Source organism: Perissodus microlepis, chromosome 17 (assembly GCF_051167445.1).
Source record: "Perissodus microlepis isolate ML-2025 ecotype Zambia chromosome 17, ASM5116744v1, whole genome shotgun sequence".
Classification (NCBI taxonomy): Eukaryota; Metazoa; Chordata; class Actinopteri; order Cichliformes; family Cichlidae; genus Perissodus; species Perissodus microlepis.
In genome coordinates this window covers 28,786,096-28,801,792 of record NC_140477.1, presented here as the reverse complement: position 1 = coordinate 28,801,792, position 15,697 = coordinate 28,786,096, and positions in this window count along the sequence as shown.

The following is a 15,697-nucleotide window of genomic DNA, read 5'->3' as shown; positions in this document are numbered from 1 at the left end:
TGTAGTATGATTTCACCCTATTAGAGCACTTCACTCTCACACTGCAGGCTTACTTGTTGTTCCTAGAGCAGGGGTGGGCAACTCCAGGCCTTGAGGACTGGTGTCCCTGCAGGTTTTAGATGCGTCCTTGAACCAACACAGATGATTTAAATGGCTAAATTAGCTCCTCAACATGTCCTGAAGTTCTCCAGAGGCATGGTAATGAACTAATCATGTGATTCAGGTGTGTTGACCCAAGGTGAGATCTAAAACCTGCAGGACACCGGCCCTCGAGGCCTGGAATTGCCCACCCCTGTCCTAGAGTATTTAAAAGTAGAATGGGAGGGAGAACCTTCAGGCCCCTCCTCTGTGGAACCAGCTTCCAGTTTGGATTTGGGAGACAGACACTATCTCTACTTTTAAGATTAGGCTTAAAACTTTTCTTTTTGCTAGTGTTCTAGTGTTTGTGGACGATTTTGTAATTTCTCTTGGTGATTGTTTGGCTGCCCAGTGCCTGACGGTAGAAAGCAGGACCATGGCATTAAGTCTTTAGTTTGGACAAGTAAATTTTACAGAAAGGGAAGCAGAGATGACCCCAAACAAAAATATACACAGAAGCAAAAACATCTTTCTCCACTATTTAGCAATTCAAGGTAAAATGGATCAGAATGAACTTAAGAATTGTAAAATATTGCTACTTCTATACTAAAATAAATATCTACTATGTTACCAAAAAAATGTACTATTAGCTAACAATGGTGGAAGAATATTTTAAACTATTGCTTTAGGAAAATAAAACACAGGGAAAACAACTCAACACACAAAACACTCTAAAATCTAAACACTTTGAATGGATTTTATGCGTTCAAAGTGTGCATAAAATATCAAAAGTAAAAAGAATTATTCTGCAGACAAATTGTTCCTCATCTGTGTTAAATGGTTTATTATTACTGCTGCATATGTTTAAGGTTTTGCTTTTTAAAAATACTTTATATTCTGCTTAATGTCAAGCATCATATTCTATAAATCTTATGTTTGCAGTGACTGTCCTGTGAGTTCCACATATCTCAAAAAATGAAAATCAGTTCTTTGTGAGTTCAGAAACACAGACTTGTGTCTTGATTTTTTAAAATGTATATTAAAATATATTAATAACAAAAAAAGTTGCTCAATTAAAAGCTTTGAGCAGTGTGTGACATGGTTAACTGCCAACATCAAAAGGGTGAAGTGTTAGCAAAACAGCTGGTTAAATGTACCTTCAGACATTCTTATATATGCTAATCTGAAAGTGCTGCTGAGACCACCTACTCTTGCCTGTTTTATTAGACTGGGTCTGGTCAGAGCTGCCATCCCCTCTCCATCATGGTCAACAGCCATCTTGCTGGGTGGCCAAACACCTTTAGTGAGGTCCCATTCCAACAAATATGCATGTGAATAAAACACTGGGACACATAAAGGATGCCATTTTGGTTTGCATTTGGTTTGCATTTTGTTAAGGTGCATTAACAAGAACAAGGGTCTAACTAGGTTGAAGCTCCAGCACAACTTGTAGTATTAAGAACAGCTTCATTAGTACAGCAATGCATTTTAGATCGCATTCAACAGGGTCAAAGACAAAAGACATATGTGGTTCACTAATCATATGCATCTAGTATACCTATCCACCAATGGGTGGGCTGAGCAATTTGTGAAGTTACGAATGTCAAACCTTGGTATGCTTTGTAATTTGTGGTGGTGTTTCAGTGTTACAAACAGCCACTATGAAGGACACTAAAAATTAAAAGTAAAATATTAAGTTTTAAAAACCCCAACTATACAGTAAAAACTCGATTTTGATATAGAAGATTTGAAAGGCTTATTAACAACTATTTTTCAGAGAGCTTGTCTTATTCTATTAGGGGTGCCAGGTGTTAAACTCATTTTACATTGTGGGCTACGTACAGCCCATTTTGATCTTAAGTCAGCCGGACCAGCAAAATTCCTTTTTGTGTAAAGAAGTTTAATCACACATTTAATCCCTGAGATATTTTAATACAAGAAAAAGAAGAGTAATTTAAGCAATAGATCTCAGTTTTTCTACATAAATGCTGCTTTGGGTTTAAATTATAATAAATAAATGTGTAACATTATATAAAAAGTTGCTAATTTCTCCATTTATAAAATGTAAAATGTGTGTTAACAGACAGAATGTATTTTTTCTTCTGTTCATTTAAAAAGATCATACATTTCTATAGATAGATCTTTGAATAAACAGGAACTTTGTCATTATATTTATATTACTTATTTACTTGTGTAACATGAATGGTCATGGAGGAGGTGTTTTATTTAGCTGTAAAATTTGTTAAAAGTCAAAAAAGCATGCCCTGTTTACAGTTTCCAAAGCCATCCAAACCCCTGGTTTAACTATTTTAGGAAGAGAAGCTCTTGATCCAATGGCCTTATCTGCAGCTTCACATACAGACATACTCCTGTTAGGCCAAGTTGACTGAGGACTTTGCAAAGTGAGTGTCCTGTAAAACCTCTAAGCCCACCTCTATTCACTCATAGTGTGTCTTCCAGCCCCCTTCTCTCACTTCTCTACCAGCTCCTGGTACTTGGCATGTTTTCTTTCATTTGCCTTTTCCATATGCCCTTCCCAGACTACAGTGAGTTTGAGTTGCCTCCTAGACAATAATTATGTCCGGCTGAAGTGATGTTTCAGTGATGTGCTGAGGGACCTTCAGCTGCTTCCCCAGGTCAGCTTGCAGCTGCAAGTCTGAGGCTGTATAGAGGAGACCTGACCTTGCTCTTCACTGTCGACAGGGCTCCTCTCCAGCTTTGACAAAGGCAGTTCTTGTCTTTGGGCCAAGATGGTGTTTGCCAGGGATGATGGCGTTGCCTATACTTTCTGCGACCGCCTTCAGCACCTGGTCATGGCACCAACTGTAGCGACCTTCTGCAAGGGATTTATGGGTCATTTAATGTGAGGGTAACTCACATTAAATGAGCCTCTTGGTTCAACAGTGGTTCTTTATGCTTGCAAGACTGTACTGCTGCCAAAAACAGAGCACTCTACTATAATGCACTCTGTAGGTTAAACAGCTCATACTGAGACATAAATACCCATTCATACATAATGAACTTGTTTTCAATAAGTATCACTGAATACACATTCTCTTGTCACTAAAGCTCAGTTCCAGGCATTTGGCCTATGTGAAATTAATGACAGAGATAACTCAGCAAAGTACATGAGGGGTGGGGTACCTGGCAGTGTCATTCCTTCTTATTTATGTGTACACTTGGGGTTATCTCTACAAATGAATGCCTAACAGTTCTGTCGCCTAACCAGAACCCTGCCTGTCAATATTCAAGTCATCATCCTCCTCTCATACACGGGCTCAAATAAAGCTAGTGCAAGTTAAGCTATTATAACTGCAATAGAAACTTAGAATGTTCTGAATGAGTAGTAATGAGGGGACCGACTCATTTGGCGGTCCTTCCTTTTACCAAAAGGAAGTTACCCCCCCGCCCCAAAAACAAACGAAAAACTGACCACTGTCCACAGAGAGCCTGGGTCACCTATAGCTCTCAGCCTTGCATGATGGACAGCCAGCAGGCCCTGATCACATAACCCTTATGGGGTTTATAGTTTTATATTATTTATTTAGTATTTATAGTTCTTGGTTTCTTTATAGTCCTTGTGTGTTACCCACTAGCTCGATAGCTAGCCAGCTCACTAGAGCCAGAGAGAACAGTGAACTCCCGGCACATCGTTTTCAAACCCCCAGCAGTCTTTTACTACTCAGGTAAACATGAAATATTAGTCACTTAGATAGGTTAAAAATGTTATTGTTTGGCTTTTTTCAGTGTTTTATTTGTTTGTGACTAAATCGGTTTGGCTGAGACTACCTCTGAATAGATGTTAAACAGAAAAATGATTAAACAGAAGTGTGAGATGGTCAGTCTGAAGACTAGACTGTCCAATTTCACAGCCGCTCACTTCTGGCCTACCCGGCCTTCAAAAGACCTTTGCCCACGTAGACCGCGAAGGCCGGGTCCTCAGGAGGATCCAGCCTCTGAATTTGGACACAGCTATAGTGTTTGTTTCCTTCTGTCCTTTTCTATATTCCTCATGTTCTTTAGTTTAGCCTTTCCCAGTCTACGTTTTATTAGTGTTTTAAATTCTCCCCTTCGTTGTTGACTTGTAGTGTTTTTGTTCAGTGTCGGGATGAGAATATTATTTTACTGTTACTATTCATAACCATTATTATTACTGTTGCATCACTTATCATTTATCATTATCATTTCATTAGAGCATTTATTGAAATTGTTGATGTTACATTAAAGTCTGTATTTCAGGTGTGAGCATAATTACATAATAATCTTTCATTGCAGGTGCAACTGTAATCATCTTATACACATTGCATTTTTGTGCTCATTAAAGAGTTGAAGCTCGGTCAAGTTAATTAATGGTTTGAAGCTACGGCCGACGCGATGTTCGACCGATCTATTGCGCAAAGTGACCCACAGCTATTGAAAGAATTGCATACATGCTTACAGTACAATTTACCACATATTAAAGGCCTGTGTGTGCCCTCAGCAGCCTGCTGCATTGGAGTTTGCCTGGTAACAGATGACTCAAACGGAGTCAGGAAGTATACTTCTAAAATGTCTTTGTTTGTTGAGTGAGGTCATGCAGTGAGGTTAAGATACAGACACATAGTCTGCCTGCACACATACACAGTAGACTTGTTTTGCTCGAAACTGACTGCAAAGTTGTTTACCTGCATACGTGACAGTTTAGTTCTGCAAATTAGTGAAGTGCAGTAAGTGAAATAACAGGAAGCATCTAGCGGTGGCGGAGGAACAGAGGAAGGAACTGTTCTTTTTTAGAAGATGTCCAGGGTGGAATTACTGGAACATGCATGTTTTTTATCTGCTTGGACGCACAAGGGGCGTTATATTTCCTGATACCCTGATGTTATATATATGACTGCTCGTTTATTGTTCGAGGAAGATCGATGCTGTTTGAGTGATCGTGCTCGGCTTCCCACATATATGTGCTTTAATAAAATCATTGTTTTGACGCACAATGGACCTCCAGTCGTATGTCTCTTCCCTCAAATACGAATTCAGGACTTCAAGGCTTGTCTTTTGTTAATATCCACCTCATTCCCGTGTGTCTGCATTCGGGCCCTCTTCCTCTCATCTCGACACGGTTTGCCTAGCTAACAATGACCGTTTTAAACTTACATGCTAGTGTATCTTAAATTGTTTACAAGATTGCAGTCTTACACTTTCAAAACCATGCAGTCCTGATGTGATGTAGGCAATTCTGAATAACTTTTTTTTAAAAAATTTGTTGACCTTGTGACGCAATTTGACTCTTGTATGAATTTCAGCTAGACTTAACCAAAGACTTTACAGTAACTATTGTATCTTGACACATTTTCCCCCCTATTTTTAAAACCATTAAAAAAAACTTTCATGAATAGCAGACATTAAAGCACTACTCATGTCCCACATTTTTATCCATTTAATGTTTAATTAAATGGATGAAATGAATTAATGTTATTAATTTCTTTAAAAGTCCTGTTTACTAAAGTGACTGGTTTACAGTGTTTGTGTTGGGAAGATGCCGGATAACCTAGGGGAGACTTGGTGTCTAATCTCATAATTTTATTGTTTGTAACCGTTCACAGTATTTTTGATGCATAAACATATATGTATATTAACACATTTGTGTCCTGTTCAGATTTGTGCAGAGTGGTTTATGAAATTTCCCACTCGTGGGACTAATAAAGGTATCTTATCTTATCTCAACAAAACAGAAGAACAACACCAGTAAATAAGGAATATTGGATCTATTCTTACTACATACATGCCTGTACACTCATAAACAGCAGATTCAGAAGTTGCTCAGCAGTGCCCTCTTGAGGTACTGCATAGGTGTTGCTAAATGAGAGGACATTAAAAATGGGCAACTGTTTCATGTGTAACAAAAAGCATTCTGAGAGCTCCACCAATAGTAAGCATTTTGTATATATTCATTTTGTTTCTTGTGCTCTTTTTAAACTTCAAGAAGTTTGCAGTGCAGTAGAAACAAGTGAAAAGTGCAGGTTTTTGTTATTTGCCCCGTTGAAACCCATTTTAATATACTAGATGCAATTCAGTGCAATTATTACTTGTTTTTATTGTGGCTATAGTAGATGTGTAGCATTCATTTTGTTGTTTAGTAACATTTTTTAAAATGTTCAGTAATAAATATGAAGTGAAAAAAGTTTTTTATCTGAAGTTTATTTTATTTCAAATTGTTTTATATTGAAACAGTCATGACCTGTTAATTTATTAATCGCATAATAAAATAGTTAAATAGATATTTGGAATAACACTCTCTATACGGCTATGTGTTGTCAGCACAAAGTATTGCAGCATGAAACATAGTTCTAATAAATCGCTCTATATAGCATTATTATCACTTTGACCTCCATATCAATCTGCTGATGAGTCTGTTTCTAAGTTATAATGTTTGCTCTTAATTGTTGACAAATAAATCATTATGCTGACCTTGACGAATTTAGTCTATGTAAGACAAATTTTAATGGACCGATAACCTGACCCCACTCTACACCTAGTTTTATAAGAATTTATTTTATTGACACACATGCAAATGCTTCCAAAAACATATCTCCCCTTTGCCAGAGGAAATGAAATAATAACACGAACACATTATAAAAAAGACTCACCTTACAGTATTTAGATCTAATTATACATCAGTCACCCACAAAGCCTCAAATTGTTGCAAATTAATTCATACCTTTTCTGTGCAGTTGTTGAATGACAAAACCAACACTTCACAATTTTTATCTAGTTATATGAAGCCATTTTAGTCAATTTGTGGATTACAAGGAAAAATAGATCCATCGACCCACGTTATTTTATGAGACACCCACTGTCCTTTCTTTACCTCTGCTCAGGAATGTCTTTAGAAAAATCTGCCCGTTATCCATCTGCTTACTTGCCTTGCCCACTTTTGCTTGCCTGCTGGGAAATAATCTGCTTCACAGAAGTGAATCACTGTCACAGGCAAGGACAAAAGCAGGGTTATAAGAACTTTGTTGCCTGCCTTCTCAGGAAACAGAGCTCAAGCCACAGAGTGTCCAGATCAAAGACTGTGAACCTTTCTGTATCCTTTGTGTCTCACTAACAATTTTAAATCTAGGTGGCATTTCTGTTTGTTCCTGAACCTGCAAACACTTATCTTCTAAGAATTTCGGTTATTTCTTTTTCTGCCTGCATACCTTGCAAATCCACCTCTACCCTGCTAAATAAACAATTTCTTTACTGATATTGAAGTTCAGTAAACTTTCTGTCATGTCCTGTGCCAAAATCATTTACATAACCTTGGCAGTTTCTCTCTTATTCACACGTCCTTCTCATGACATAAAAGGCATAGCCTTCAACGTTTAGGCCTCTCTTCTGTGAACCAGCTTCCACTTCAGGTTCAGGACACAGATACCCTCTCTACTTTTAAGATTAGGGTTAAATCTGTCCCTTTTGATAAAGTCTACAGTTAGGGCTGGATATGGTGACCCTAAATCCACCCTTATTTTTTCTGCATTAGACCTGGGCTGCTGGAGGCTTCTCATGATGTGCTGAGCATTTCTCCTTCTCTTACCTCTTTTTACTCACCATGTGTTTATACACCACTCTGCATTTAAATATCAGTTGTTATTAATTTCTTGCTCTCTTCCACAGCAATTCTTTTGTCCTCTCCCTCACTCTCACCTCTAACTAGTAGCAGCACATGGCTGCACCTCCCTGAACCTGGTTCTGCTGAAGGTTTCTTCCTGTTAAAAAGGCATTTTTCCACGGCTGCCAAAGTGCTTGCTCATAGGTCATCGTCTGACTCTTTCTTGAGGTGACTGTTGTTGTGATTGGTGCTATCTGAATAAAATTTATTTGTTATCTCTCTTGCTGCTACTAGCTTTCATTCTCCTTCTTTCCAGAGCATACCTCCACCTCATTGGGCTCCCTTCATCTGCTCCCTGCTCTTGCTCACAATGTCACCTGCAAATATCAAAGTCTATGGAGATGATGAGCTGATGTCGTAACCAATGTTCCCTCTAATTTTTCATGTGTCTGAGCGAACACACAAACTCCCTGAGCGGTCCCTTGGACCACTGTGAGCAACAGCAGACGTGTGCACTGTGGTCACTGTGGTTGTTCATGACCTGTGCAGTATGTTAACACTATTGGAAGTAAAAATAACTTGAACTCCAATTTTGAAAACACAACTTTCTTTCTTTCTTTCTTTTTTTTTTTTTTTTTATAAAGCTCTGACTTGTATTATGAGTATGAGTCTGTGGTCTGGGAGAGAGTCCTGTAACTCTCTGTCTGCAAAATACAGTATATAATGACGATTGTTGGGCAATTAATTATATAGTTACTTCTCCAAAAAAGTAACTGAGTTATGCAAACAACAAAGTTTTTTGCAGGTGTTTACCTAAAAATGCAGCCAAGGCGTTTTTTAAATAAATATTTCAAACTATTTACAGAACAATCAGATGTTCTGCATCAAATCTGATGCCACACAAATTATTTGTGCCACTCCAAAAAATCATTTCTGTCCAATATGAGATAAAGGAGAACAACAGCCTGATACCTGCAGGCCTGACAACAGGAGATGTATCGCTCCTGTAACCAGTGGCGGTCCTAGCCTGTTTAGCGCCCTGGGCGAACACTCCCTGTGGCCCCCCCCCACCAATGACTAATTAATATTAAAATCTGTAACATAATGTATTGTTTGGAGTTTAGTCTGTTACTGTTGCTATTTTTACCATTTCTTCTTGGAGCAACTGTAACCCACATTATTTCCTTAGGGATTAATAAAGTATTCTGATTCTGATTGTTTCAGGATGACCTGCCATTATCCAATGACACATCTGCTTACGTGTATCTTTTGCTCGTTTCTTCTCCTCTTCTTTTCTCTTTTGTCTAAACTGAGCACCTGATGCCTTTGAACTTTTCTTGTCCATCTTCCATTGGTTTTAATTTTGCACTCCAGTATGAACACCCATTCCTCAACCCGAGGATCACCGCAACATAATCTAACAGACCTACACCTTAGTTCACAGATTCACTTTGTCTAGGGTGCATTTCTCAGATTTCACACAACCCAGGATTCAAATCATGAATACATGATGGGCTTGGATTTACATCATTAGAATGAAATGTGCTCTATTTGGAAGCAGCCGCCCCCCTCCCCTGTGTGTGAGACTTTAAATCATCAAACTGTAAATTCTAAATTTTAAATTGTTATTGATCCCTTTACCCCTGGTCCTAAAGTGTATATTTATTTTCTTACTCTTCTTATATATATTGTTTGTTTACTTGCACTGCTGTAACTGGAGCCTCGTTGTCTCATCTCTCTATATACTGGACTGTATATAGCGGAGATAAAGTTTACTTTGACTTCAGCAGCAAGCACCAAGGGCTCTCGCGCTCACTTTTCGTGTATAGAATTTTGAAAAAACATCGGTGTAAATTATAAGTCTGGTGTTTTCGTGTTTGTTGGTTTGTTTTTATTTTGTTTTATTTTGCGAGTTGGTTATTAGATGCTGCTCCAGCCGTTCAGAGAATCCCCCGCCGCCCCGCCCTCTCCTCTCTGCGCTGCAAGCAGCAGGCGCACCTCGCAAACGAAGGGCGCTCTTACTCCCAGCAAATGGGCGATAGAAAAGCGATCGGTGCCTATGCCATTCTCAATATGCGCTGGCTGACGTCGGGGCAGCATGAGTACGAGCATTTTTTTTCCCCCGATGCCCATGATGTCGCCCCCCACCACGATGCCGTCCCGGGCAACCGCCCGTGTCGCCCGTATCTAAAACCGCTACTGCCTGTAACACCTGTAACATTCAGCAGTCGCCTCATTGTTCTGACACACACAACAACACTATTGACTACACTACACACTAACTACACAAGATTTGCACTAAACGTCGCAAATCTCTCACATCTCAAAACACCGCCGTCACTCCTAAAACTTCCCCCTTCCCAAACATCTAAATGCCATGTTGCCATATCATTTTTGATTGGTCGACATGGTACATTTTTCCACCAATAGGAAAGGGTGGGGTTGTTTTGGTTTTGTTTTTGCTCACAGGCGCCGAGTGCTTTCGCGCATTTTCCTTATAAAACACAGTTTTTACCGTTTCTTCCCACAGTAAATATAAACAACGATAGTATTCAGGAAGTAAACCAAACATTGAATATATTTTTATCATAACTCTGGTTTTACATGGCCTATCAACACAATTTAAAAACTGGTATAAAGTCCACACTTTTTCCGTCAATTGTTCCGTCTGTCCTGCTCACATTTCCAATGGTTGTACACGTTGTCATTAACGTGGCTTCACTCCACATCAGCCACGCCGCTTTGCTAGCTGCTGTCATAGCCTGTCAACGACGTTGATTAGCTGTGTATATACGGATGTCAATCGCATTATTGGCTGGACTATGGGATAAGGTGGCATTGTTCTAATCCCATATGGGAGCAGCCAGTCACTTACCGACTAACACTGCAAAACAGTATTGTTAAAGTATTAATTTTAATTTCAATTCAGGTTAGATTTTTTTTTGTGCACAACACAGATTTTCTGTGTGCAGAGACCGTGCCAGCAGAGCGCAATTGCGCATGTGCGCAGCTTAGTAGTGATGTGTCGGTTGCGAACGAAACGGCTCTTAGAGCCGGATCTTTGAGGTGAACGACGCGAGCCGGCTCTTTATCGTGAGCCGTGGGTTTTCTTTTTTCTTTCTCTCACCCTCTCTCTCTCGCACTTTTTTCCGCTTCACTCCGCATGCGAGCCTTGTGCTTTGCGTTGGGAAGAGGGGGGAGGTTACACTCGCAGTAGCACAGGAACAGAGCGGGAGGGAAAGAGAGAGAAAGAGAGCCAGGGACAACAACGTCACATTAGAAAGGTATAGTAATCATCCACAACTATTTTCAGTTGCAGATGATAAAGGATTCAGAAAGTTTATTCATGCAGGCCTATATGACAGAGAATGTGCATCTTCTTTTTGTTTTCATATTTTAATTTATATTTAATTGTGTTGTGGTTTGCAGTGTTTTTTTTTTCACTTTTAAATTTATTTAAAAGGAAAAAGCTGAAAATTTAAATAGTTAAAAGTCGAAATGTGAATAGTTGGCTTTTGTATTATATTATTTATTTATTACATTTTATGTGGAGTGAATAAATAAAAGTATATTTACGGTGGCCCCTAGAGACAAAACACATAAAAACTCCAAAACACATAAAAACTCCAAAGGATGTACAAATCCCGAAGCACGTACAAACTCTGAAGCATGTACAAAACCCCAGAAGTGCTCCAGGATGCTAGGCGCAGTGTTGAGGTTTTGTTACCTAGTGGCTACACAAGCCAGGAAGTACCAACGACTGGATTTGGTGTGTGGTATTAACAGGTAAATGAACATTTTTTTTAAATTATTTGAAACTATGTGAGTGCTTGTGTATAACTACACAAACAATACACATATGCTTTCAATTGTGTAATTTAAGTGATCTCGGTAGCTCTGTTTTGGAAGTTCAGTTAACGCTAGAAATGTGCTTTGGAGTTTGTACGTGTTTTGTCTCTAGGAGCCAGCGCATATAAACATATATAAATAAAACCACCTTTTCTTTACATTAGTAATTCTTTTGGTGCATAATTTTATGTCATTGTTAATAATAAATTAATTAAAGCAACAAAACAACCTGAAAAGGCGGCTCTTTTTGCCAGTTTCTGGAAGACACCTTCTTCAAGCAGTGGTACAGGAAGAAGTCTGCATCCTTCAAGAAAAACATGATTTTCATGCAGGACAATGCTCCATCACACGCGTCCAAGTACTCCACAGCGTGGCTGGCAAGAAAGGGTATAAAAGAAGAAAAACGAATGACATGGCCTCCTTGTTCACCTCATCTGAACCCCATTGAGAACCTGTGGTCCATCATCAAATGTGAGATTTACAAGGAGGGAAAACAGTACACCTCTCTGAACAGTGTCTGGGAGGCTGTGGTTGCTGCTGCACGCAATGTTGATGGTGAACAGAGCAAAACACTGACAGAATCCATGGATGGCAGGCTTTTGAGTGTCCTTGCAAAGAAAGGTGGCTATATTGGTCGCTGATTTGTTTTTGTTTTGTTTTTGAATGTCAGAAATGTATATTTGTGAATGTGGAGATGTTATATTGGTTTCACTGGTAAAAATAAATAATTGAAATGGGTATATATTTGTTTTTTGTTAAGTTGCCTAATAATTATGCACAGTAATAGTCACCTGCACACACAGATATCCCCCTAAAATAGCTAAAACTAAAAACAAACTAAAAACTACTTCCAAAAACATTCAGCTTTGATATTAATGAGTTTTTTGGGTTCATTGAGAACATGGTTGTTGTTCAATAATAAAATTATTCCTCAAAAATACAACTTGCCTAATAATTCTGCACTCCCTGTATGTCCTGTAACAGCCTCATATCAGCTCCCCTCACAACCACTCCAGACTCCCTTATGCAGTACCACAGATCCTCTCTTGGTACCTAATATATGTTTTCACTAGATCCAGATCACACAGTGGAACTCCTGAAGCCATACAGGTGCTCATACTCCTTCATGGTATGACCCATCAGCTTTATCCCTCTGTACATCACCCTTGTGAGGTCCAGATTCTACACTGCCCTCTCTCACACAGGCATCTCCATACCTTCACATATATATTATGTAGACCATCTGCCTTCTTGGTTTACATCCTCTTCATAGCTACCCTCACTTCCCACTAACTTTCTGGTTTACTAACTGTCACTAACCAGTCCTCCTCAAGATCTCTCTCTCTCTAAATAAATAAATAAATCTGGGTAAATTCCCAGATGATTAAACATGCAACTATTTTGCTGGTAATAACTGAAATAAGTAAAGAAAATCAACAGCCTATTTATACAACATAATTCATAATTTTACTGTGGGGGGGTATATTGGCTGGGTCTGATTACTGGGGGGGTCATAACCCCCCTAACCCCCCTGGAAATTATGCCCATGCTTTCCTCCTTCATCTATGTTAGCTGTTGAGGGGTTTTTTGTGTTGGTAAGTTCAAATTGTTCAAATTTTTCTTTGCTAAATATCTGTAAAGTTGATATATTGATGACATGTACAGCAACTTCTAAACTACTACTACTACTTATAATAACAATTCTATCTTAAATCTTTATAGAGCCTTCACACACAAAAAATCAAAGGCCAAAGGCTTTATTGAATAAGTGACATTTCAGCTACTTTTTGAAAGGGAGAAGGGCTGTTGTGGATGTCAGAGGGGAGCATATTTCAGATATAAATGAAGGCTGATCTGACTGAGGGATGGGATGCACTGTACAACCCATAGAACCCAAAAATGCCACTGCATAAGGATAACAGCAAACGTCTATGGAGTCTAAATTACCCTGCCTGTAGTTTAACCTTGTCACTCATTGAAAAAAATATGTTGCATTATTAATCATCATTGTCAAAATTGGCCAAAGTCTTATATCAGGTTGGAGCTCAGTCTGGGGGAAGTTATTATTTTTTTTTTCTCCTTATCTTTCCTCATGTGGTGCATTTTCCATTGTTATACCTCTTTGACCTGTCTTCCCCATGAGATGTTTTGTGTAATGTATGTATGGTCGGAGGGTAAGATGGCGCCGCCATTGCGTGCAATAGGTCGGCAGCCTTATGAAATTTCCCCTTGTGGGACTAATAAAGGTATATCAATATCAATATCAAAACCCAATTTGATTTCAAACTACAGCAAAACAGTGACTCAGTTTCCCAAAACGTATAGTGTTACTGAAAAAAAGTGATTTAACAGAGCAGTAAACATGCTGCTGTAATTATACGTAGCTGCATTTGAGCTTATGTGTTTTTACTCAGTTAAATGCAAATGACTGCATTGTATTTATTAGTATTTATTGTATGTCTACCATCTAAATTCACACAGCATCTTAACTGTTTTGTGAAATAGGGTTATAGAAGGGAATGAGGAGGAAGAAACAAGCACATTAACCTAATGGAAAACATGGTTTAAGCCTCACGATAAGCTTGGAGAAAGTAGTCTGCTGTTAATTATTATGTTTTGTGGGTCAGTCTTATTCAGAGCACAGCTGAGCGGAAACTGTGAAAACAGAGGCTTTAACTCCCAAAGGCTCTCCCACACTCTGTCCCAGTCCCAAAGGGACTTCCTGTTCTAGATGTATGGAGGCACTTACTGTAGGTCTTCTGCGATTGCACACTGGCTGAAAATATCCACCTACAGTATACAGGGATTACTGAAGGGTCACATAACCATGCATCACACGACACAGTCCACAAGATGTGCAAATGTATTCCGCACATTTTGAAAAAATACCCCCAATTAAATTACAGAGACTGACTCCTAATAAACAATACTTACCAACAGTCAACAGTGGCTTTGGTTGCACCCTACCTTATTTCTCCACTAGAGGACAGAAGCGATCCATTCTGCTGCCAGAGCTACAAACTGAAATGCAGGAAAAGAAATCAGCTAAATAAATAAAATACAATAAAATAAAATCGGTTGGAATATTATCAGAAACACACTTTGTATTATCAAAAAAACAAAAACAAAACAAAACAGGAATAAAATGGACACAAGTTGGTTTTAACACTTCTAGTTTTATGGTCAGCTTTTTGCCCACAGAGGAAAATATACAAATGACACAAAGTGTAAACACTGACCTTTACGCAGAGTCTGTAATATATAAAGCACATTTTCTATTTTCATTTCAACAGTGCTGTGCTTCATTTGGTTGTCATTTACTTTCATACAGTGAAGGATAAATGGCAAACTAAAGTTCAGTGTATTTAGGTCCTATCTATCTATCTATCTATCTATCTATCTATCTATCTATCTATCTATCTATCTATCTATCTATCTATCTATCTATCTATCTGCTGCTGAGTTTTTCTTTTCAGACTTAAAAGCTGCTAGAAAAAAATTCTACATATTTCCTTATTTGGCTTTTCCCTATTTTTTTTAAATTTTTAAAAATTTCATTGCTAGTCATATTTCTTTATGTATGTGTGAATGACTAAACATTGTAATGCTCATGATGAGCAGGGGTTCTTAGTGGCTCTATTTGAGGTTGTTGCTGGAGAAGTTTGCATATTAGGATGGGATAATCCCCGCCTGTTTATTCAACAGGATGAGCATGAATGTTTGAGCCCATAGCAAACAAACAGCCAAGCCCTCCCCAAAGATTTCAGCTTAATGCTAATGATATACAGTAAGCAGTTACAATGATTTTGCAGGTTAATGAACTGGCTGTTTCTCAGCTAACTGAGACTTTTGCTTTTCCACAATGGAGAGGCTGATGTGTAAAAATGACAGATTGTCACGATACGCTTAGCCTTAGCTGTCGTTGCCTTTCTGCAGAGTCGATACTCATTTATGTTCCAGTGCTTCTCCTACTTTGATCCTTATGCTTCTTACAGCAGACTGTCAAGAAAATAGGCCCTAAAACACATGGCTGACCGACTCAAATTCTAAATATCTTTTTATAACACAGCTGAGCCTCCTGCAGGTCTTTGCTCACAAAGGAATAATGAATGATTTAGAGTGATGAAACAGAAGGTTGCTGCAGAGTTCAGACCCTTGTTTGAAAAAGCCCAAGTGTGCGCTGACAACATTACACAT